Here is a 9,420-nt window from a genome sequence, read left to right as displayed (position 1 = left end):
CAACGCCTCAACCAGGATTTGAACTTACGACCTTCTCGCTTGCGAGTCTCTCGCTCTGCCGCTGAACCACGGGGCCGCATTCCAAGCGCAGTAAATATCCCTGATGTGATACAGTCTGAGTGGGTCGTGGCAATCCCCTAGTGATTGCTTTTTTTATGTTCTAATGAAGGCAGCTTTATAATGTAGTTGCTTCTTTTGAGTCCAGTGTATTTTGATAATGAAAAACTATCGATGTTTCACGTTGCTGTCCCGTGGGGGAAATGAAATACATCACCGTGGAAGGGGAAACCGCAATTCATCAAAGGCCTCATTTATCCGGGTTTCACTTGCAAAAAAACAATGTCTAAATGTGCTCTCACCTGCTCACGTATTTCATTTGTTCAAAAGATGACGCTAATTATACACAGTGGTATACTTTATAACATTGCTTTCTTTGCTCATTTACATTTTATTGTTACACATCATTCATAGGTAACGTCTAGTTTTTTCCGACTTCGGAGTAAATAACTGATCACAGTTCTGGGCTGATAACAAATGGAATGTCAGAGTATATTGCGCATTTCATTAAGTGCAGCTAAACACACCTCATAAGTGGCTACTCAAGAAGATCCCGTGGCCGTGGTTGCACGAGTCGGCCTTGGAGGCTTTGCGAGGTTTTCATCCAGGAGTGGATTGACCATGGCTGACGAGAAGGTGTTGGTGGGTTTAAGATCCTATGGCACCATTAGCAAAGAGTAGATCTGGAAAATCCAACCCAGACGAATTGCCTGCAAGCGCTTTCCCTTAAACAAATATATATGTAGATATATATATAACGTGGCATCTTGAGAATCCCATTGAGCATTAATAAATGTAAGTGAGCAATGGATTGATGAAGATCTCACCGTTCGGTGTGTGTGTGTGCTCTATCCACAGTTTCTGAACCTGGAAGAAGACATTGACACCATGGCCCCCGTAAAACATCACACACAAACACGACCACGTTCCTCCTGCCTTGATCATTCAGCACTGACCATCGTGGTGAAGTATGGTCATATAACCACCATGACCCCCACACGGCACGGGGAGGGCTTTATTAGCAGTGGATTGATAGAGATCTCAACATTAGACGATATGCGTTTCATTGACATCACAACAGATTCACCCATAATGGTATGTGCCAGGTCACAATTTATTATTTTACTTGTAATACGAATGCGTTTAGTTAGTAATACAGTTTTCTTTGATTATTGAAGGGTTTGTATGTTACTCAATGATGACACAAAGCTAACTATGCCAATATAAAAACTTAACCACAAAATGTTTCAAATATAATTATAATCTGGGCACCATGGTATAAAGTGCAGTCTCCACTCGATCTCTTCTGCAGAAGGGCTTGGGACATCACCAATTATATCTATTTCATTTTAAGGCAGTGTTATTGAAAAAAATACGTGTTGAGTGTTTTGTTCTTGTCGTTGTTGTTTGTGCTGCTATTACACAACTGCCAGCGCAGCAGCAGCAGCATCGCCAGGTAATGAGTGTTAGACACACTGCGCTCTACACCCACGTGCTCCAGCCCACGCGGACGCTCTCAGGACGCACGCGCACCACGTGACCAGCAATGCCCTGCCTGTGTACCTCGGAGGCAGCCAGGGGAGGCTGGCAGGCGGATTCATGGGAACATCCGAGAGGTTGCCACCATTGCGAACCTCGCCGAGGTGGGCATAGAACTGCGGGACCACGGCTCGTTTGTCGTGACCACGTGCGCTCTGGTTTTGTCTCACCTCGTCGAGATTCATCGTCGCGCAAACATCTCGTCCTGAGGTTGAGAACCAGCGGGACATCCTGGTCTCAATTCAAGACTTGACCTGAACTAATGGACAGCACTGGCTACATTCTGGATATATGTTTACATAACAAAAGCTTTAATTGGTTAACATTTATTGCGGCACTTACATCCTGTGCTTCTAAGTATAACACAGTACTATTATTGTAGCTGGGTCATTGCCTACAGTGTCTCGTCCATTAATATTAGTAGAGTAAGATTAGATCCCACATTCTCTGCTTCGGTTCGGGTCTTAAACTCCTTCTACAAACCAAACCCGGACATGTTTCTCAGTCAACACGAGGCCGATCACAACTCAGTCCGCCCACGTCTATGAAAACTGCAGTTTACTGCATTGAAGTTCAACACCGTGCAGTTAACAGATCTCGATGCAAATCAATTCCTGCCACCGAACACAGATGCCAGATTGTCTGCATCACACTCAGACAGGTGACACCCCTGGCCTTGTGCACCGCTGGCCTCCTTGTCACTCAAGTCCCACGGAAGCACGTGATCGGGCACGTGCCCTGCCATGACTTCGGTCCAAAGTGCATCTAAGGTCACGCGCGTGACCAGAGGCACGGATATCACCAAGACGCGTTCGTCGACACACATTTATATTTAATTACCAAATCGCCATAGGCTGTGGGCATCAGTGGGCAGTGCAGCAAAATTCACAGCTGTACTGTACTTCTATGCTGCCAGGTTCCTCCCACCCTGATCAATCAGCACTGATCATCGTGGTGAAATATATGGTTATATAACGACCATGACCCATACGGCATGGGGAGGGCTTCATCCAGCAGTGGATTGGCAGAGGGCTCAATATTAACTTACATGTGGTTCACATATCATGACAACAGGTCCACCCATAATGCAATGTGCCGGTAACATCTCATAATTGTACTTATAATACAAATACGTGTATTGAGTAATACGTTTGATAATTAATTGAAGGGGTTGTTACCTAATAGCTACTAATAGGTAACTATTCATATGCAAATGTAGAACTGTTCTTTAGAAAACGTGTTTCATTTAATTATTATCTCTGCACTATGGGGTAAGTGCAGTCTCCAACTCTTATCTACTCGATCTGTCTGGCTTCTCTGTCATGCAGAAGGCCCATTGCCCGGAACATCAGCAAATATATATTCGTATCATTTTCGAGGAGTGTTATTGACAAACGTTTTGAGCGTTTTATTTGTGCACGACTGCAAACGCAGCAGCATCACCAGCTCATTCGCGTGTATAACGGTTGTGTTTCAAAATGCTGTACTGTATTGATGTTTGCGACTGCAGTGTGCGCGTGTCTATATATCTACTGTCAGAGGTCATCGATCCGCTGCTTCAGTCTGAAAGATTGAAGCAGCAGGCACTCTCACACCAGGGATCTGCAACCAAAACAATGAGACGTTTTATTTTTCGAATTCGGGAAAACAATTCAATATTCCAATAGCCACAGTGCCACGTGAACACGAGGCGATGGTCCTGAAAACACAACGTCGCCAAGCGGTCCTCAAAGAGCCACCGCATCCGCAGGTCTGCTGACCTCTGCCCATGGCGAACTGCACTTCCCATGGTCAGCAGTCGGCAAACACAAAACAACAAGAGTCAATTTGTTTTTCCAATTTCAAGTCACCGCAGGTTGACGACCCCCGTCTCAGACTGCAGCAGCATGCTCAGCTGCCTTTGTGTCAACGCTGCTGATGTGTACACACACACAGAGAGCGCCCCAGGTACTGCTCTACTACATATTCAAGAACGAGTTAACCTGTTCCTACGCAGATTCCCCGATGGTGAGCACTTGGTGACGTTATTTGAGAAGCTGTGGCCATCGTTTAATGTTTTGCTTGGCCCGTGGCCTCAGGGAGCACGTGGTTCGTCTCGTGAAGCCCGCACGAACCCCCCGTAATCCTTTGTACGTTTATTGTTGCATGGGTGAGCCATGAAGAGTGCAACAAAAACAAGAAGCACGCCGCGTCACACCTGGTGTTTCATTAAAGCAGCACGGGATCTTTACAGTCGACAGCCAGTGCGTGATGTGTGCACAAGAATGTCACGTTGACAATTTACTCATGTATGTTGCCAAGCCGTCGAGAGACCTGTCCTCCACTTAATTTCCAGTCCAGCTTTGAGTGGATACGAATTAAATGCGAGCCCAATTATCCCCCCCCCTCTCCCGCCCCTTCACTCAGCCCTGCCACGCCGAACTCGGGATGCTGCTGCTGCTGCTGTTCGCGGATTTTGTGTCCCCCTCCGTTTTGTGATCGGCGCTTTCTACCCAGACCCAGCTCATTTTGAGTTACATGCTTGGTGTTGAAGCCTGTATGTAAAGAAGAAGGCAGGGCAATAACTTGTCTCTTGTTTGGTCGTCTATTGAACGGGAGATATTTGGCTCAAACTCCATCCATCCTGTCCGATCTTGAGCTTTCTTGATTTCTCTACGTGGCCCGGTCTCTCTCCTTCCTTCAAGTGTCATCGTCCTTCTCTGCCTCTTAGCTTCTTTCCGAACATCCTTCCAGATCTTCCCTCGTCAAGCTTCCATCTGTGAGAAGGTGCCGCATCCACATTTTTCTCCTGTTTTGGAGTTTTTCCAATTAGACTTCAGTGGATTTTAGAACTTTGTAACAAAATGTGAGTGGGTATGACTGTAAGGGTCTGCAAATGTCATCCCCGAGTTAATAAGTTAGTCAGAGTGCGTTAGGTTTTACCGTATTTATGAAGCTCCACGTGATTATCGTGGCCAAAACATGGCCCAAAATCCACCCAGCAAAAGACTCCTCTACATGTCGGCACAGTAGAGGACATGTATGACGTCGTTGTTGGCAGTGCCATACCGTGGCACTCTGAAGCACACAGTCAGGACTATTGTTAGTGTTTTTGTGGAGCCTAAGAATTGGTGATCTGTTAGACATCATTTATTTCAGAGACCATCGTGGAGAGAGTTGCCGTCATCGAGTTCGGATGTGATGAAGACGAGCATGAGGGTCTCACCGATCGGGGTATGGAAATGGTGGATCTGGGTTATACCTCAGTTCTGGGTGTACGTCGGACAATCGGTGGCTAAATGTTAACTTCCTCACCTGGTATACAGGAATTCGCAGGTTCGATCCCGACCCTGACGCCTTTATATTTGAGTTTACGTGTTCTCCCCGTGCGTTTCGAGTATTTGGCTGCTATACATTTCCACATGATAAGCCACTTCGTTGAGCGATCATTTGTAGCCAGGTCGCTTGTGAAAAAGAGCTCCATAGCTCAGTAGGCCTTGCCTGGTAAAATAAAAAAAACGTTTTGTTTAAATATAAAATTGGGCAAGATGTTTGGGTTTGGATTGGGCAAATCGTAGACAACTGTGGGGGGGTGGGGTTCAGGGCATTGTACGAGTTGTCGAGGGATATGTTGAACAGGGCGCTTGGGTTTGGTGAGAAGGAAGACAACTGTGTTGGAATAGTAAGATGTGACAGGCAGAACACAACCTCGATATGAATAATGACCACACTTATCTGCACATAAGTATAATATTGAAGCGGCACAATTATTTATATTATCCTTGCTTATCTGTGGAATCGCTGTCCAGAAGTCGTCTCCTGGAAGTGCTAAACCTGTTCGATTATCTGTGCTCATCCAGAACTAGGGATCATTGGAAGCAGTCTCCAGGAAGCTCCACATATATCCGAGCATCCATGATTTGTAACTTATTTGGTGATACTACATTGTCACTGGTGCATAAGCACATATAACAACAAAAACTCAACACGTTCGTCAATAACAATGTGGCCTTGAAATGAAACATGTATATTAGGCGACATTGTGGCAATGACCCTTCTTCAATAGACAGTGACCAGAAAGAGAGAATAGACACGAGTTGTAGACTGCACTTTACACCATGGAGCTTGATGAGAATGCATTTTAACTTACATCGATTTATATAGCGCGTTAGTCTAAGGCGCTTACATTGACATATGAAGAGTTACCCATTAGTAGCACGCGTAAATAGAAAGCTGCGTTGATTAAAGGTGCACCTCTGCAGTTGCCTTCTCATGCCACTGCTGGCAGAAGGGCCTCCATCAGAGAGAGAGAGAGAGCGCTCGAGAGAGCCTCTCTGGAGGGTATTTGGCCTTCTCTTCCACAGTGGTGAAACGTCTGTGAAGATGTAGGATGAGAATGCCCACATTATCCCGCGTGGAGATTAAAACAAAACAATGCCCATTTCTACTCACTTGCCAGGAGACTGAACCAGTGGCTCCTGGAGTGCAAGTCCGCTGTGCTAACATTGCAAAACGGCAGCATACCCTGCACCGTAGTGTACATACGTAGATCAATACACTAATCCGTGTGATGTGTCCTGCTTGAAATAGCTGTGAGCCTATGACATTTAAATGAAGGCCTGGTAGATCGATGAAAACTTCCATTACACAATGCATCCATGATTAGAACGTGAACAAGGATGTATGCAGGACTACGGCGCGTGGCAGCGCCGTGAAAACCCATAACTGTGAATGCAGAAACACCGTGCAGCACCTAAATCGTGATGCCGTGGCAGGGACGCATCACTTGTGCCCATTGGGGCAGGACGCGGTCCGTGTGCAGCACTGGGACTTTCCCGCCATCCTATCTCGCAAGACGACACGGCATGCCGATCGCGTGTGAACACTGCGTACGCATTGCCAGATGGCGGGGGAATTCTGAACACTGCAGACACGCGGCTAAATCGTAACAAGGAGCAGATGAAACAATGGTGCAGGCTTCTTAAATCCATCCTGCCGGTGTCCACCAAGCAGTATAAATTGAGAGCATTAGAGTCAAAAGGCAGGTCACATGATGTGGGCTAAACTGTGGGCACTCCCAGCTCGTCCGAGATGCCAGGCCGGTGTGAAAGTGGAGACCGAGAAACCCTCTCGATGGGCTTCTCCTCAGAGCTCCCTCGAGTGGGCAGACTTTCGCCAGCATTGACGTGAGCAATCAATTTGCAGGGATGCGGCTTACCCTTGTGTGTGTGTGTATCTATATGCTGTATACATTATATACAGCTTCTGTGGGCAAGTGGCCACGTGTCCCTCTCTGCCTGGGATGGGATGCGGGTTATTTAAATATCAGCAGTGTGGGATGAACGGCTTCGGCCACACGACGCCTCTTCTAATGGGGATGAGGCGTCCTGCCGGTTGACCTTTCAATTCTTGAAATGCACGCGGAGAGAAGCGCTGCTGGGCAGTCGTAGCAGCAGCAGCATCACATCAATCATCCCAGCCCGGTGTCTCCTTTTTCTGCAGCAAATGCAGCATTACTGTGGAAGAAAACACGTGTCTCGGTTTCGCTATCACGCACACACACACACAGGTCTCCTATTCAGCACTTGCCGTTCATCACCATCAGCCATGATCAATCCACTGCTGGACTAGGATCTCCCCAAGGCGCTGCTTTCTCTCAAAGTTTGGGGATGTCACAAAGACAAAGATCGTCCGTATGTCCTTAACAGACTGTTGGGACAAGTGCTGTTAGCGAGCACCTATTAAAGGCCGGCACGGCACACACGAGGGGGTGGGTGGCTAAAATCAAGCCCGACCGTCTTTGTCTCCCAGCGCACCAGGTACTTACTTGAGGCTGAGTCGGCCTAGGGGAGGGCCACGACCGGTTCAGATACTCGTCACTGGTCTTGTCCGTGAGCGGTAATCGAACTCAGGTCGCCAGGTTCATAGCGCAGCACCATAACCACTACACTACCGCTCCCCACAATGTGACCATCCACCTAGCACCGAAACACGAGCAGATTTCATCGCTCCATCTCCCCAGTGGAGGTCCTCAGACATGTCAATTGTGATGGAGTGACTGCCATTCTGTCACTTCTGTTAGCAAGTAGTTAATACATCTGGAAAGACTTGGCATGGCACATGAAGTGATCATGTGGCCAGAACTTCTGACGATGCTCTCTCTCACCTGTAGCTCTACATTGTGCTTATTAACCCAAAGGCCCAGATCAGGTTTAGATGCCACTTTTACATGGGCAGGAATCAAACACAGATATCCTGTAGTGTAGCATGATTTGATAACCGCTACACTGTCACGCCCGCCTCCATCACAATTATTTATCACTTGCATTCATCATAATCAAGTCACCAAAACGATAAAAGCCTACACTTTAACACTTAAAATAGAAACTAAGCGGTGTTCAAAAAAATGATTTTAATGAAATAAATCCGAAATATGGCAGGTTGTACAAATATCAATCTATCAAAAAAAAATCAAATAATCAGGTATACACTGGGATTGTTTCTCGACAAAGATCCCACACTATTACCTTCATAAACTGTTGTGCACGTGCTGTTAGGAAGCGCCGCTGAATGACAACACAACACGCACAAGGGTTGGTGTGGCCGGCCCCACGACTGGGCCAGATTTTGTCCCAGCAGCGCTGATGTCGACTTACACACGGCACCAGGTACTCATTTACTTTGGGCTGAGTCGACCTAAGGGAGGGAGGAGCAGTTCAACATTTTCTCCCGATTGGGAATCTAACGCGACAACCACATAATAACACTATGAGACCTCCTTTTTTGCGTCATCTGGTCCAACACCAATGGAGACTAGGCTCTAAGAAAGCTGTCTCGGTTGTGGACCAATCAACTTTCAGGACAGTGCATATCAGTATCATTATCAAAGTTGTTTCTTTTTGTTTGCATTTTGACTGCTTGTGTTGTGGTTATTGCAAACATGATGCCTTGTATAAATGTGTCAGTTTTTGTACCAGTTGAAAGGGTAAAAACCTATCACTATAACCACATAATAACCCTGGCGTGCACTCCACAGATTGTGGTAACAAGACGCTCACCCACATGTCACCGTGTGTCTCTAAAGTTCAAGGTCAAAGATCCTGACACAGCTTCTAGGCTCGGAGTGCATCTCACCCGGGCCAGCCCCGTCAGCCCGTGGAGACCCATGTATGTGTGTGACAACCCACGCATGAATCATCCAGCTCATCCAGACGACCACGACAACCCCCAGAGGGATGTGTTCGACCAGGAGGTTCTCAGCACACCGCCCTGGACGTTACAAGACCACTACGCATGCGAAAGGCGACATCAATGTCGGGATGTCTGCTCGCCTGGCTATTACTGGACTGTGTCCATGCATCTTGGATGTCCCGAATGTTTTATGCTGGGTTCAGCATCGATTGAAAACACTGTACGGTTTGTGTAAAGAATGGATTTGTGTTTTGAGGATCAAATGCTTTATCGCAGTTGACTGTATATAAACTAGCGTTGAAAATGTGGATTTTTGAAACTCCAATGCCATACAGTGCTCGGCTTTGTTGATGTTTTGTTACCGTCACTGTTAACCTCATGAGATAAAGAACCGGTGATCGGTTGACCGCACAGAGGGAGACGTCTATGGTGTCAACTTGAACGGCGTTCTCTTCACAATCGGCTTGCACAGACCTCACGCCGCCGTGCGGTTTGTACGCCGGTGCGTGCCGCACTCAAGTGAGTGCATCCATGACTGAAACTCAACTTCGAAGCGGTTACCGGTTCGTTACTTTCATTCACCGGTGATAGGTGCTGAAAACGGTTACCGGTTCACCGACTGTATCTAACCCTAGCGCAGCATACGCACCGTGA

At 47.0% G+C, this 9,420-nt stretch overlaps 1 protein-coding gene across 1 annotated transcript in view; it reads left to right on the top strand.

The window, feature by feature from the left end:
• LOC144943107 (snake venom vascular endothelial growth factor toxin HF-like) overlaps positions 1 to 9,420 on the top strand; it is a 328,067-nt gene that overhangs the window by 85,151 nt on the left and 233,496 nt on the right. The gene's annotated exons all lie outside the window — the stretch shown is intronic.

The sequence above is a fragment of the Lampetra fluviatilis genome, chromosome 30 (genome assembly GCF_964198595.1).
Source record: "Lampetra fluviatilis chromosome 30, kcLamFluv1.1, whole genome shotgun sequence".
Taxonomy (NCBI): Eukaryota; Metazoa; Chordata; class Hyperoartia; order Petromyzontiformes; family Petromyzontidae; genus Lampetra; species Lampetra fluviatilis.
This window is presented reverse-complemented; position numbering and strand designations above follow the sequence as displayed.